General features: G+C 36.9%; 1 protein-coding gene and 1 non-coding gene across 10 annotated transcripts in view; one reads left to right on the top strand and one right to left on the bottom strand.

Moving 5' to 3' along the window:
• The window catches only part of Arel1 (apoptosis resistant E3 ubiquitin protein ligase 1), a 48,193-nt gene extending 31,698 nt beyond the window's left edge, over positions 1 to 16,495 (bottom strand). For 4 of the 9 annotated variants that reach the window (XR_011706553.1, XM_071607670.1, XM_027931528.2 and 1 more), the window contains exons 1-3: positions 16,348 to 16,495; positions 10,950 to 11,042; positions 9,135 to 9,207 (exon numbers count right to left, since the gene is read on the bottom strand). The gene's annotated coding sequence lies outside the window, so the exon portion shown is untranslated. Of the gene's footprint in view, positions 1 to 133; positions 770 to 9,134; positions 9,208 to 10,949; positions 11,646 to 16,347 lie in introns of those variants that run through there. The other 5 variants (XM_071607668.1, XM_071607669.1, XM_027931526.2 and 2 more) reach the window with 5 other exon arrangements.
• Trnae-cuc (transfer RNA glutamic acid (anticodon CUC)) lies at positions 13,307 to 13,378 on the top strand. Its single transcript has one exon. It is a non-coding gene; the product is annotated as a tRNA-Glu (tRNA).
• Positions 16,496 to 16,516: the final 21 nt, after the last annotated feature.

The raw sequence follows: 16,516 nt of genomic DNA, 5'->3' as shown, positions 1-16,516 counted from the left end.
TGAACCCACAAAGATACTCATGACTGAATGTTGCAGAAAGGAGGTTTATTATGGCAATGCATATACAAAGAGCCAACATAAAACAAATGAGAAGACACTACTAAACATTTAATGGAAAGAAAAACAGTCTTACTATATGACAGGAACTGTTCTTAGTGCTTCATGACTCATAACCCTAGGACATAAACACAATTTTCTTAACTTTATAAAGTAGGTTTAAAGTGGATGAGGTACTTTCTCAAGATTATACACAAAAAGTAGTGTAGAGTTAAACTCAGACAGCCAGAAATCCATGCTTTTAATGATTACTCTCCTGTCTCTCTGTTTTGGGAAACCAAAGAAGAAAACACAAAATGCTAACTAGAACAGAACAGAATGAATGAAGGCCCACAGATCAAAAAAGTTGGCAAACTTTTATAATAAAAATAGAATATTGGGCTGGGGATGTGGCTCAAGCGGTAGCGCGCTCGCCTGGCATGCGTGCGGCCCGGGTTCGATCCTCAGCACCACATACAAACAAAGATGCTGTGTCTGCCAAAAACTAAAAAATAAATATTAAAAAAAAAAGAAAATTCTCTCTTAAAAAATAAATAAATACATACATATTTAAAAAAAATAGAATATGCATATATTTTAATAAGGCTTGCCAGGTACATAGCCAAAACATGGATCAACTAGCAACTGGAACCAGCTTAAAAGATTCACAAACAAAAGAGCAGTTATGTATACCACAAGAGATCTCTATGATGGAATGTTACATAAAGATTTTAAAATGATACTTTGAAAATCCTCATGAATAAAATGTTCACAAATAAAGTGAAAAGGCAGGCATGAAATTGTTCACATTATAGCACAAGCCCAATTTTAGAATCATAATATTATTTAAATAAAACAGAGAAAAACATGAAAATGTTCATAGAGGTCATCTCTTTACAGAATTAGAATTTTTATCTTCTATCTGTGCCTTTCAATGTTTTCAAATTCTTTTTTGTTATTATTGTCGGTACTGGAGATTGAACCCAGGAATGCTTTACCACTGAGCTGCATTCCTAGCCCCCCACCCAAATTTTTTTCTTTTGAGACAAGGACTTCCTAAGTTTCCCAGGCTGGCCTGGAACTTAAGATTCTCCTGCCTCAGTCATGCACCACTGCCCCCAGCTTCCAACAAATTTTTTTTTTCTTAGTTGTCAATGGACCTTTATTTTTATTTATTTGTATGTGGTGCTGAGAATTGAACCCAGTACCTCACGCATTCTAGGCAAGCACTCTACCACTGAGCCACAACCCCAGCCTTTCCAAATTTTAATGATGCAAAAACATGAAAAAATTCTTAACAAATATAATTTTATATTGAATATATAATATTTAATTATATTATATTTAATATATAATTCATATTCTTGAGAAATATAATTTTATGGACCTATTTTCCTAAAAAAGAGAGACAACAGGCAAATTGCTTTTTTTTCAAATAGAGAAATAGTAAAAAGAAATGAAGATAAAGTGTACTGAACTTTTGTCTTTATAGGGTTTCCAACTCTCTGACCAGCTAGCTACTTGATTAAGCCAAGTAACTCTTAGTTCTAACATCCTTTACTGACTGTCCCCACCATGAACTACCATGCTTATCAATGCTGCAGTGTCTCTAGTGAGCTTCAAAACTCAACTCAAGCACTGCCCAACCCCCATCCCTCTGGCATTTCTCTAAAGATTCTACCCATGCTAGGCAAAAATCAATCACTTCCTCCTTTGTGATACTCCAAAGATGAAGATACCTCTATGACCGCATTTATTAGTCTGCTTTATAATTATCTGTTATATGGCAGTCTCTCCTAATAGACTATAGCTCCCTGAGGATGCTGGCTCTTAATCCTTTGCCGTCCATAGCTAGTATGGTATGTGGCCCTTCTATCTCAGGGACTATACTCTCACAAAGAACCCAGCTAATTCCTGTTAAGTTTCAGAAGCATGGCCTACACTCTAGAGCAGTCAGCCTGAAAGGGGGCCCAATACTTCCCATCTCTACAGGCTCACAGGTCTTACGGACTACACTTTCAGGAAAAAGAATCAAATGCAGGAGCCAGCAAACTATAGATGGCAGGCCAAATCCACCTGTTTTCATAAAAAACAGAATGAAAAGATCCAAGTTCATTCATTTACATGTTGCCTATGACTGCTTTTACACTACTATAGCAGAACTGAGTAGTTGCAGCAGAGATGTATGGTCCACAAAACTTTATTATAGAACCCTTTGTGGGAAAAGGATACCAATCCCTGGTGTAGGTCTTAGTCCTGAAGTAATGTACTTACATTTTGTAAATGTGAACATTTCTACCAAACCAAAGCATAAAAATCATTTTCTTCTCATTCTACTATCCCTTCTTAGGAAAAGAGCTATAATACTCACAGAATTATGCTAATCTTTCTAATTTCAACTTTAATTTAAGTTTCATGTCGACATTCACAGCCCATTTAGGGATTTTACACAACCATTTCCCAAAGAATGTGTTTCATACAATAAACCTCAGGGATCAAATACTGTATCTTGGTTCCTAAAATTATTACAGTACATATTAATGACACTTTAAAGTGCTATTCTAAAAAGCTAAGGAAAAAACTGGCATGAATAGTCCACTTCAGAATTCTGGTACATATAGAGCTAAGTGGCAGCACATATGAGTTTAGTAATCACCTACTGATTTCCACAAAACAAGACAGGACAAAAGAAAGAAACCGCCTTCCAAGATGTAGTCTCCAGCATTCTGTGCTCAGACCACCAGCCATGAGTCCAGGAACATCAAATTAAAAAAAAAAAAAAAAAAAAATCACTCAATTAGTAAGAGGTTCACAGGTTTAGAGTGGTCTAATTATGGAGGTTCCAAGAAATAGTGTACCATCAGACACTTTGAATTATTAGTTTATAATTTCAATGGCTTGATATCACCCTTGGCTTATTCTCCCCACCCCAAAATACCACTATAAAAGACTATCCGCCCACATCAAGTTTATACTCTTGAGATATTTATACAGTTGTATATTTCTGCTGTCTTGGTTCAGCCAAGTTATAAGGTTTTCATTTATATTCTTTCATCAGTCAGCCCGTCTAGTCTCTTGATCATTCCTGCAGGTCTTCTGTGAACTCTCTCCAGCTGGTCCCCAGCACTCTGGTAATGAGGTGCCTCCAACTGACTGCAGCCTTCCAGGAACAGCTGAGTTAGAACAAGATGAGCTCACCCTCCTCAGTTCCATGACATAATACTCCTAAGTAGGCAATCCCCCAAATCACAGCAAGTGAGTATGCTGCCATATTAGACTAAAACCCCATTCCATGCCTCACAGATTTGGGTATCAGCAAATGCCAGAATGTGCTAGAAGTCAGAGAATAAATGTCATATGTTCCTGAAGCATCTATTACACCAGAGGATAAAAAGAGAATGGAGGGAAAAAGTATATTCGTGTTAAAATAAACACACAAAATAGAATGCAAAAATTCATGGCTTTCTAAAGATAAAAACATAGATATGCTCAAAATACTCATGGATATTTTGTACTTAAGCCAAAAGGCTCTTGGTTGCTCTGCCAAGTTGTAAAGCCCCCAAGGGGTTATATACCTACTACCCTGTACCACAAGAGGTGCTTGAGTCAAAAAATCTCAAACACTTAACTTCTGGTCTACTGCCCATTGGCACCTATCCCATACACTTTTTTTTTTTTTTTTTCACTTTTTTCTTTGAATAGACAGAATGCCTTTATTTTTTATTTGTTATATGGTTCTGAGGATCAAACCCAGTGCCTCACACATACTAGGCAAGCACTCCACCACTGAGCCATGCCCCAGCCTGCCATACACTTACATTTTAAATGAGATTACTATTACTATGCTATGTTTCCCCATCTCTAGGTATCTACATTTATTTTCTCTTTGACTAAAATAATTTGCCAAATCTATATGATTTCCCCTTGTAATTTACTGACAACTATTTTTAGGTTCTGCATCATTTATTCTTAATTGATTTCACATTTCTTGAGCATATGCTGTATGCCAGGCTGTATGCTAAAAACTAAGTAGAAGGATAAATGAGACTACATTCTTAACCTGTGCACCTGGTTCAACATGGGAGACAGATGACACAATGTGGCAAATGCCACCAAACAGTATGAATAAACAAAATGTGGAGGGCAGGGGAAGAAGAGGTAACAGAGTTGAGAAGTCTTCATAATAGGGTAAATAAAGCAGATTTCTTAAAAATGAATAAGCATTTGCAAAAGCAGGAAGAAAAAAAGGCTAATATCCTAGGCATAGGCAGAATACCAAAGTAAAAAAAAAAAAAAAAAAGGAGGTGGTGAAAAGCTCAGCATTATGAACCAGGGTGAATAATTCTAAGTCCAGTTCTACATTGGTGGTTAAGAGAATAAATTTTACTGAGTGATCCTGGACAAGTTACTTCCCTCCTCTTCCAGTTGCATCACATGTAAAATGGAGTGGCACTGAGAAAGGAAAGGATTCCAGCTGCTCTTGAGTAGCAAGACTTAAAGGAAATAAAGGGAAGACTGGTTGAGAATTCAAACTCCAGACCCAGGTGACTTGGTTTTACAGGAGTGCCTTGGGGGATATTGCTCTATGCTGAGTTGCCAGGTTACGATGATGGTTTGTGTCAGGCCACAGCAGCTCAACCCATAGTAAGTGAGGAAGATGGCTTGAGTTTTACCCAAGGGACTATCCAGCTTTCCAGAGATCCCATGTGAAAACCTAGCAACAATCTAAAATACTGAACTTTCAGGGTTTCTCTCAAGTATGACAATGATAATAACTCACATTTACCAAGAACATACTCTGGAGCTAGGGTTGTAGCTCAGTGATAAAGTGCTTGCCTAGCATGGGTGAGGCCCTGAGTTCCATTCTCAGCACCACACAAAAACAAATAAATAAAGGCTAAATTCTTTAAAAAGAAAGAAAGAACATACTCTGTGCCAGGTACTGTATAAAGTGCATTATTTATATTATCTCCTTTAACCTCACATCAACAATATGAGATAAGCATATTATTATCCACTGAGAATAATCTACAAGATTAGGAAACAGAGGCACAGAGAACTAAAATAACTTGCCAATAAGTCATCCAGTTGATAATTGAAAGAGCCAGGCAATCTAATTCCAGAACCTATACAATTTTTTTTTTTTTAGAGAGAGAGAGAGAGAGAATTTTAATATTTATTTTTTAGTTATTGGCAGACACAACATCTTTGTTTGTATGTGGTGCTGAGGATCGAACCCGGGCTGCACGCATGCCAGGTGAGCGTGCTACCGCTTGAGCCACATCCCCAGCCCCAGAACCTACACTCTTAACCAGTAATACGATGTATCAAAAAGAGTCCCTGGGTTGGGGTTGTGGCTCAGCGGTAGAGGTAGAGCACTCACCTAGCATGTGCAAGGCCCTGGGTTTGAGCCTCAGCACCACATAAAAATAAGTAAAGGTATTGTGTCCAACAACAACTAATAAAATAAAATAAATATTAAAAAAAAAAAAAGAGTCCCAAGGGTTGGGGTTTTGGCTCAGTGGTAGAGCACTTGCCTGGCATGTGTGAGACACTGGGTTTGATCCTCAGCACCATATAAAAATAAATAAATAAAATAAAGGTACTGTGTCCATCTATAACTAAAGACATACACACACACACACACACACACATACACACACACACACACTCCACCAAGAAGGGCAGGGAAGTATATTCAGGATAGGAAGAATGAGAGCTCAGAAATATTTAATTTGAAAACATAAAAAAATATGACTTTTAGACATTAAGCAACAAGAAAACATAAAAGAGATTTTTTTTTTAAACCAAGGGAGAAAGAGGATCACATATCATAAAAGATGTAAAGTTTTTGTTCTTAGAAGCAACAAAATCAATGATTTGTCAGGTCAAAAAGACCAACAAGCCGGGCACAGTGATGTGCATTTTTAATCCCACTGTCTCCGGGGGTTGAGGCAGGAGGACCACAAGTTCAAGGCTAGCCTCAGCAACTTAGAGAGCCCCTGAACAACTTAGGGAGACCTCATTACAAAATAAAAAATAAAAAGGACTGGGGTTGTAGCTCAGTAGTAAAGTTCCTCTGAATTCAATCCCTACTACAAAAAAAAAAAGAAAAAGAAAATGACAACCAAGAACAAAAAGCTAAGGACAAATGCAAACTTTCTACCATGGGGAAACAGGATCAATGGTGGAGGAGAATAGGAAGGAAGAGAAAAATATGGGGAGAAATATGAGTACAGAAGTTTGAAGTGTTTATGGGATATTTAGGTAAATACACCCACAAGACAAATTCAAACAATCATCTGAAGGTACCAACATCCTGAATACACAGGGAATGGAAAAGACCACTATGTAAATAGGCAGACCTAGAAAAAGACTGTGGGGAACCACTTCAAATGCACGCACCTTTAAGTCCTGATGCACCATAGGGATCTGAAAGATCACTATAGTCTGGTGTGTTAGTGCCATGACTGGTGACAGATAACCAGGCAAGGTTATCTGGCACCCAGAGGGGTTGAGCTACACTCACCTGTTCCTTTGAAATCCTACCCCTTGCCTCATTTGAATGGCTTCTCCCCAATAAAAGGGTTCGGCACTTGCTCTTCTCTCTCTCTCTTTCCAGGAACCCCTAAGGTCAGAGGAGCCGTCACAGGACCCAAAGAAAAAGGCATTTCTGTCTCTGTGTGATTACTTTGAGCAGACCAGTTCACTTGGAGTGACTTTGAGTGTTTAGGAACAAAAGACTAATTATAAAAACCCTCAGGGATGAATTTTACTGAGGGAGGCAGAAAGGAAAAGAAAGAGAAGATAGCAAGCTGTAATATGTGTGAAGTAATATCTTATTGTGGTTTAGTTTGCATTTCCCTGAAGGCTAACAACAACATTGAACATATGCTGTGGCGTGCACTCATAATCCCAGCTACTCAGGAGGTCTGAGCAACAAACGTGGACAACAAAGTGAGGCACTTGTTAAAAAAGGAGGAAGAGGAATCATCAGAGAAAAGAAGTTATAAAAGTGGTTTACTAGAGACCAAAAGAAGTAATTACTACTAGAAATGAGTGTGCAACAGTGCTCAGACCCAGAAAAGTTTTATGCTAGAGGTGGAGAACTCAAAAATCAGCCCCTAAATTATTTTCCTGAATTATTTAGAATTCTCACTTTCTGCCCTAGTTAATTCTTCAAATAATATTTATACCCAATTCCCATCACTAATAATATTAATGAAAAATTAATCTAATTTTGATAACTAGAAAGCTCTTTGCAACTCAATTCAGTGATGCTTATTATATCTAAATCACCTCAGTGCCTATGATACATTCAAATCTAATCTGAATTCATTCTCTAATCCTGCATAAATCCTTGACAGAATAATCTCATCAAAATTTTTTAAAAATCTGCTTTATTGCTTTATTGAGGTATAGCTTTTATACAGTCAAAGCCACCAATTTAAAATGCACAATTAGTTCTGTTTTGTTTGCAATGCTGGAGGCTGAACTCAAGCCCTTGAGCATGTTAGTCAAATGCTCTTCCTCTGAGCTACACCTCCAGCCTAAAGTGTATTAACTAATTCTGACAACTGTATAACATTATAATATAAAATGCAATGATGATAGAACATTTTGTCATCCCAAAAAGTTTCCTTGTGCTCCTCTGCAGTCAGTTCCCCACCCTCAACCCAACCACTAATCTAGCACTATAGTTTTACCTTTTCCAGAATGCCATATAAATGACATCATTTATAAAAGTCTTCCATGTCACATTTTTCTGTAGTGTTAACAGTTTTTAGATTTATACGTGTTGTTACATGAACAGTAGAACAGTAGTCTGTTCTTTATTGCTGGGTTGAAGTCCACTAAAATGACATACTGCAATTTGTTTATCCATTTACCAGATGAAGGACATTTTGGTTATATCCAGTTTAGGCTATTATGGATAAATATAAATATTCAAAAATAAATCTTTTTTTAAACTTTTTTTTTTTTTTTTTTTAGTTTTAGGTGGACACATATCTTTATTTTTTTATGTGGTGCTGAGGACTAAACCCAGTGCCTCATGCATGCCAGGCGAGCGCGCTACCACTTGAGCCACACCCCAAGCCCTCAAAAATAAATCTTTTATAGACACGTTTTCACTTTTCTTGGTAAATTCCTGGGAGTGGGATTGTTGGTTCATATGGTTAGAATAGTTTTGGCTGCCCCCCAAAATCCCTGCCAAATTGTATTTTAAAGTAGCTGTACTACTTTGTATTTCCACTGGCAAAGAATGAGAGCTCCAGTTGCTCTACATCCACCAACACTCAGTACTACTGATCTTAATTTTATCTATTGTAATATGTGTGAAGTAATATCTTATTGTGGTTTTAGTTTACATTTCCCTGAAGGCTAACAACAACATTGAGCATCTTTTTTCAGTTGCTTATTGATTATTTGTGAAACTTCTTTGGTGAAGTATTTGCTCAAATCTTTTTTTTTGCAGGGGGTTACTGGAGATTGAACTCAGGGGCACTCGACCACTGAGCCATATCCCCAGCCCTGTTTTGTATTTTATTTAGAGACAGGGTCTCACTGAGTTGCTTAGCGCCTGGTTGTTGCTGAGGCTGGTTTTGAACTCATGATCCTCCTGACTCAGCCTGGGATTATTGGCATGAGCCAATAATCCAGTTCAAAGTTCAAAGTCAGTCTCAGCAACTTAGCTCTTAGCAATTCAGCAAGACCCTATCTCTAATAAAATATATTTTTTTAAAGGGCTGGGGATGTAGTTCAGTGGTTGAGCACTCCTGGGTGCAATCCCCAGGATCAAAAAAAAAAAAATCTCTGCCCAGCTCAAAGTCACAAAGACATTTTCATTTTCTTCCAAAGTTCATCTAAAAGTTTCACAAGAAAAAAAAAAAACTCTTATCAAAAAAATTTTAACAAAATTTCTTAACTCCTGCATTCGATTTATGTCATAGTTATTCAATTTTATTATTTATTTGCTTGTTTCAAATCAACTTCCCACATTACCAAGCATCATTAAAGTTATAGTCTATTTCTAAATTTGAAATGATTTTTATCTTTTTAGCAGATATCCCCTCTTTTCAACTTGGTAAGTGACTTACCTAAATTTAGCCAAGGTTTCAATCCTTTGCTTTTCCTCAAATGGACCAAAACCTCTGCAGCCTGATGCTGGTTCTAAAAACAACAAAATTCCACAACCCAGAGTAAGCTCACTGGGGTTCAGCCAAGGGTGATCAACTACAACCCTTCTGGAGTTAAGATGCTGCTTTTCTAAGATCATTCTCACCATTATTAAGGCACTCTTACCTGTAAGGGGGCTGGAAAAAGCTGTCGAGAAGAGTTAAATTAAAATTAAGGCTATAAGGTTAAGATGAGCATACTAAAGTAATTCTACAGCCATTAATTCATTTTTTTTCTTGCACCATTCTCTTCAAACAAGCCAGAGTTCCTCAGACTCAAAATGAAATTTATAGTATATACAAAAGCACAGCTTATGCCCTCTAGAATGGAGTCTGCCAATCCTACTCAGTACAATTTAGAGTAGGAAAAGGGATTCAAAGCTAATATAAAACTTGGAGATCAAGAAATGACAATTTACCAATGTTCATTCTATAACCTTGTGGGACATCTGGGGGAAAAAAATAGAAAATTGGCTCATTTACATCCCTATCACATACCTTACCCTAAGTCCAGAAAACATTAGCTTCTAGAATTACTGACCCATAGAGTCCTAGTTGGAACTCTATATGTCAGGGATTAAAGTTGTTTTTGTTTTTCTCATTGCTTCATTCAAACAAATGAACCTAAAAGTGTTACTTTTTAATCAAAGCAAATGTTATGGTAACAGAGGTACTTAACATATAATAATCAAAATAACAAATGGTCTTCTAAACTAAGAATAAATTTCTTAGTTATTTTGAAAGTCATTTTATAAGAATTTTGGCTTAATTTTTTAGAAATATTTTAATAATACTCTGCATTATAAGATGTTTCTGGTCTCTGCTTTTTTTCAGGCTTAAACAACTGGCTAATTGATATTTTTCATCACAGACTGTGGATGTAACTAAGTGGTATTGTCCTTGCCTAGCACACATGACGCTGTGGGTTAAACCCTCAGTACCCAAAGGGGGGAAAAAAAACATTCTTCATCACTATTAAGTCATCTTCACTAAAGAGAACCACAGAAGCTCTGCATGTGACATAGATACTCATTTGTACAGAGGTGAAATTTCAAGCAGGAAAAGTGGTGTTCAATCACAATGAAGTATCCAGAAAGAACTCCCCAAGTACAGTGTTTTCTAAACTACAGAACGATACTATGAGATTGTTTTAAATGAAATTCCTATACATACATTTAAAATAAAAAGGTTTTTATGATTTTCTTTTCTATATGGTGATGCCAGTTTTTCATATACGTTAGTTAGAAATTAAAAAGAATATTAAGGAAATTACATTTTAGCTGGCAAATGGGTGTGGCAAAAATCATGATAATGGTGGGCAAAGGACAGAAGTTTGGGAAACACTTACCCTAGAAGATATTCTGGAAAACAAGTTAAAACCCCAAACTCATACATGAACTCTAGAGAGATCCATTGGCAAGATCCTATAGCTTCATATTTTCACAAACTGGCTTTTTTTGTTTTGTTTTCTTTGGGTTTTTCTTTTCTTTTCTTTCTTCTTTTTTTTTTTGTTTTGTTTTTGGTATTGAGGACTGAACTCAGAGGTGTTTTACTACTGAGCTACATTCCTAATCCTTTTTATTTTGAGACAGGGGCTTGCTAAATTCCTGAGGCTGGCCTTGAACTTGCGATTTCCTTCCTTGGCTTTCCAAATTGCTAGGATCACATGAGTGAACTACCATGCCCAACTAACTGATTAATTCAAATTTCATTCTGCTTTTTCTAATTGATGCTTACTGTATTCTCAGTTGACTGGATTCAAGGCTGGAGTCACATTCAGCTCAGAAAGATGAAGGGTTTCCAACTATTTCGGAGATGACAATGTAGTATCTAAATCAACAAATTAACAGATAAATTAACAGATTTATTTTTGTTCAGGTGTCTTTTCAAAAGGAAAATTATTAGCTTCAATTTACTACTTCCTCCTATCCTGATTCTTCTTCTGCATACAAAATGGACTCTATTATGATGATCCACACAATTAAGACAGGCCCCCATGTTACCAACCCATGGCAGCTTTTATGCTTTGGTGACCCTGGGCCACTGAATCTTGGCTATAACAGGAAGATTTTAAAACTAATTCTCTGAGCCTGACAAGCTGTCTCCCTCAATAAGTCTAAGAAGTTGTTATTTCATTAACTGTGCATGAAGTAGCAGGCAAGTGGCCAGATCCGTAGTCCAGCGGGGTAGAAATAGAATTGTTGCACATATACTTAAAAGCTAACAATAATTTCTGCCTCTATTATGATCCACTACTTTCAATTCTACTCTTATTTAAAGGGGAAACAAATTATTTATACAATTTAAAGGAAGAACAATTTTTTTTGATGGTGTTATGGATCAAACCTAGGGTATCACACAAGCTAGGCAAGTTGTCTACCATTGATCTTGTTGTGCAAGCACTCTACCCTCAGTCCAAAAGGAATAACAATCTTAAATGAGCATTTAATATTTCTTTAAGATTCCAAGGAGAAAAACTCAACTAATCACAAAAATGGCAACATAATATGACTCAATGTAAAGAAGAAACTCAACACTTATTAATTCAAAACAAAATTTCTGTTGACCTAATAATCAATGTTACCAAATAAGGACTTAATTTCTTCAAATGGATATTAAGAACCTACCACATGTCAAGCAATAAGCTGTACCAAAATGAGTAAGACAGTCCCCAACTCCTTAAAAACATACAGATTAGCAAAGAAAACAGACAAATTAATCACTAGTTATAATTCCATGTAGTAAAATCTATGAGGTGAGCACTAGGTGCTGTTCGAGACTAGAATGGGCACCTTCATCAGGATTAGCTCATAGCTTCTCAAGTACCTTCACATCACCTTCCTAGGAGCAAAGCCAACTCTTCACTCAGTTACCAGTGGTTTGGGAATCAAGGAATGGTACTATGTAGTATTATTTATTTTCATGATCAATGACTTTTACTCTTCATCAATGATCAGAGGGGATTACTGGACCACATACATAGCACAGAAAAAGCACTCATCGGGAAACTCAACCTGTTTGTAAAAATTATACATGGTCCAATTGCAATGTGGTATTCTGGACTGGGTTATGGGACAGAACATGAGTGGAAAACTTCTAAAAGAACATGAGTGGAAAAACTTGTAAAATCCAAACAAAGTCTGTAGTTCCACTAATAATCCTGTTAATTTCTTAGTTGTTTAACATCTGTACCATGGTTGTGTAAGAAGTTAACATTAGGAAAAGCTGGCCAAAGGTATACAGAAACACTCTGAACTTTCTTTGAAACTTTTCTATAAACTTAAAATTGTTCCACAATTTATTATTTTTTTGTTTTTACTTAAATATGGTTTCTTACGTAACATCCTTACTTCTCCTTGAGATCATGCCTCTTAATCACTGCCTCAACTCAAATATGCTAGGCTAAATATTTTTTTAGAAAATCTTTTTCAACTCCTTCCTGTAAACCATTTGCACAGCCAGGCTGGGTTTCCTTCTTCACCAAGACATAAAAAGCTAGATCATATTTGGAAGGTTTTAGATGCTTTCTCTTCCTAATAGCTTGAATATATATCAGGGGGTATATATTCTTGGATTTGAACTGCCCAAAGAGGACAGACCAGACTCCACTAATGTCATAAAATCGAATCTGTCATATGGCATGTTGACTGTAATAATAACAGTACTGACCTGGACCACTTCCAGAAAGATGAACAGGTGAAATAATTTCTCTATAATAATTCAATTCACAAATCTCTATTTAATGACCTACCACAGTTTAACTGTTCACAAGCCTTTCTCCAATATAGGACTAAGGTCTTAAAATGTAACTAGCACATTGCCTAAGGCAAAATGGGTCCTCAATAAACGCTTTGTGAAAGAAGACACAATAGTAATCTACCTTTGAGATCCTTTTATAAACCAATTAAATATCCAGACCTAGTAGAGCATGCTGTATACCATGCTACCACATTTAGGAGGCAGTCAAGTTACCTGAAAAACAATTAATAGCAACTAATGTTTGTTCGGAAAAAAAAAAAAAAAAAGTCATGAGTCATAAAGATCAATGTAAAAATTTTAACTAAAAGTGTCATAAAGATCAATGTAAGGGGGTTGGGGATGTAGCTCAGTGGTAGAGTGCTTGCCTCTCATGCACAAAGCCCTGGGTTCAATCCCCAGCACCACCACCAAAAAAAAAAAAAAAATCAATGTAAAAATGTTAACTAAAAGTAAAGAGATACCTCTAAATTAATTTTGTTTCCCTTGAGGGCCACAAACATGAATCCACCTATAACTTTCTAATATTGAGAGGACACTGAATCCTAACCACTAGACTACCAAGGATCACCAACTTTCCAACACTATTAATACAAAACTTTAAGGACTCTTTGATTATCCATAATACTTTATAAAGAATTTGTTATCAACTCAAATTGGTAAATTAGTCCAATTAGTGCATGGGGGAAGTCCAAGCCAAATTATATGTTCACAATGTGGGTCCAATGCTTTGATTCTTTTTCTTCAAAACTGAAGAAAAATACAAAATAACCCTCTTGACTGCTAAGAATTACAATAATTTCTCTTCCTTACAAGTATGTACCTGAAAGCCATTCCCTCCTGCTTCGATCCAACACAACCAACACCACCTCTTCTCTTCCCATTCCTATCAAAGAATGTTAGAGAGTATCCAAGTAGTTTAATCTCAGGCTATAAGAATCTCAGATTTCAACAAAATTACAATGCAGCAAAAACATACCTTTCTAAGCATGTTCTCATCCCCCATGGTATTCCCACACTAATTTAGCTCCCTATCAAATATTAATAAGGAAATAAGAAAATTCTCAGAACAAAAATTGCAAACCACTTTTTAAAAAATTTTTATATGAGTTCCAAAAATCAGGGGACCTAATACCAAGGAAGTGTTTTCCATCAGTGCCTGAATTTAAATGCAAATTACTATTCAATCATATGCAATTGTTCCTCTGAATGAAATATATACGCTGCAAAAACAAAACAAAATGTTTAGAAACTGATTAGTAAATTACCAAATCAGTCTCTAAATGTTTCACTTTGTTTCTGCAGTGCCAGAGATTGAACCAGGATCTCTGAGCTGCAGCCCAGCACTGAGATACAAGCCAGCACTGAGATACATCCCAGCACTCTGAACTGACTTAAAAATAACTGGCAATATTTACTTTAAAAGCTTACTGCCCAGGGGCTGGGGATGTGGCTCAAGCGGTAGCGAGTTCGCCTGGCATGCGCGGGGCCCTGGGTTCGATCCTCAGCACCACATAAAAATAAAATAAAGATGTTGTGTCCACCAGGAAAAAAAAAAAAAACAACTAAAAAATAAATAAATAAATAATTTTTTTTTTAAAAAAAAAAGCTTACTACCTAATCACCAAGAGGTTCTAATGTATCAAAAAAAAAAAAAAAAAAAGGTTGCTATTAGCTCTACCCATGAATGACAGTTTGGCACAGACAAGCTGTTCTGAGAGATTAAGACCGTCTAGTGACTTCAAATGGAGTAAAGCAAAAGGTACATACAGAATCTGTAGATATTCTAATAATAAAACTACTTCAACATCAGAAGTTCAGAGCCTACAAATATGCAAACCACAAAGCAATCTAAATCATGCATGCTTAAAGGAGAAAAGAGAAGCAGGACAAACAGTAGGTCTACATTCAAATCAACACGAGAAACTGCCCCGCAACTGAGCTTCTCAAGACCTGAAAAACTGATGAGAAAAAGGTTTTGAGGCTTATCAACATATTCAAGTTCCAAAATAGTGGAACTACATATTAAAATAAACCCAGCATAAAATTCTAATTCTACCACAGTTGGAAGAATTGTGTCGGAACAACACGGAATAGAAAACACTTGGTAAATTTACTTTGTGGTAGTTATTTTTCTAGGTACTTCATATTATAAATGAGGATAATAAGTCCTGATAACATCTCTGTAAGGCAGGTACTGTTATGATTATCTCAATTTTTCATATGAAGAGAGTGAGACACAGATTAACTTGTCCAATGTCATGCATCTAGTAAGAGGCATAAATTTTTTTAAAAAACCCATCAGTCAGATTCCAAGTTCCTATTAACCAATATATTGTCTTATAATAAGAGTTATACAATGGTCACTTTTTTCTTTAACCTGAAAACATTTGGGGCTCTCAAATGTTTGTATCATCTGAGATGTATCAAGCAATAAGAAAAGCACAGGTGGGGCTGAGAGTATAAGCTCAGTGAGAATGCATTGCTTACCAAACACAATCCCCTGGGTTGGACACCTAGCACCATTAAAAAAAAAAATGCAAAGGAAAGCAAAGCATAGGCTTTGGGATCAAACAGACCCCTAAATAAAGCCTCCGCCTCAGCTTCCCCATACCTAAAATGAATGTACTTAAGTTATTGTGAAGGTCAAAAGATAAGTAACATAGAGCATCAAGCGATAAGTACAGTACATATACAGTACACAATATAGGGGTTCTTAGTATGAAGTTTCCAAACACTTGAATGGTCCAGAGATACACTTCATAGTATATGAGTCTTTTAAATTGTAAGGGTGCTGCGCACTTCAGCTCATTTTTGAAAGAACTGTGCCTGGCTTTCCACAAATTTTCACGGGGTATGAATGAGCCAAAAGATAAAGACCCACAAGCGTACATAACAGATACTTGCGGGGTACGCTACCTTTCCCTTCTTGTTCTCACAAATTCTCCCTTTTCCCTCAAGGAAGGCATGCCAAGCCTTCACAATAAATGCCAGTTGTTTCCCACCATATTCTTAGCTTAAGGAATAATAATATATACAAGTTTACGTCCCAGTTTTCCAGAGAGAGCCTAAAGAAGGCCCTCAAGCGCTTCTTCATCACTCTTTGCCTGGAAGAATAAACTGTTTATTCGAGAAGAAAGGTCCTTGTAAGGTGCACGAAGCACCTTGAGGGCTAGGAAACCCGACTAGGAACCGCAGCCTCAGGACTGGAGAACGGAGACCTGATGCCCCAGCGCTGGGCTATAAGGACAGGTGTTTCCTCAAACTACTGGGCAACCCAGGATTCCGACTCGCAACACTTGTCCTCTTTCTGGGAACTTTGGTGCAGGCAGGTTTGCTGGGATCTGCTTCGGGCAGGATGAGTGGAGAGAAACGTTACCCGAGCTACGTTGCAGCTAAATTTCAGCTGAGGTGTCCTGGGAAGCGGCAGCAGGATTCAAACGAAGATAGACCCTCAAGTAATCCGACAAGAGCCCCCAGAGCTGTCTCTGCCGGAGCTAAGAGCCGGCTTGGGGTTTTTCCGTTTCTCAAAGGGGCTTCCGTTTCCG

This window comes from Marmota flaviventris, chromosome 2 (genome assembly GCF_047511675.1).
Source record: "Marmota flaviventris isolate mMarFla1 chromosome 2, mMarFla1.hap1, whole genome shotgun sequence".
In the NCBI taxonomy this organism is placed as follows: domain Eukaryota; kingdom Metazoa; phylum Chordata; class Mammalia; order Rodentia; family Sciuridae; genus Marmota; species Marmota flaviventris.
This window is presented reverse-complemented; position numbering and strand designations above follow the sequence as displayed.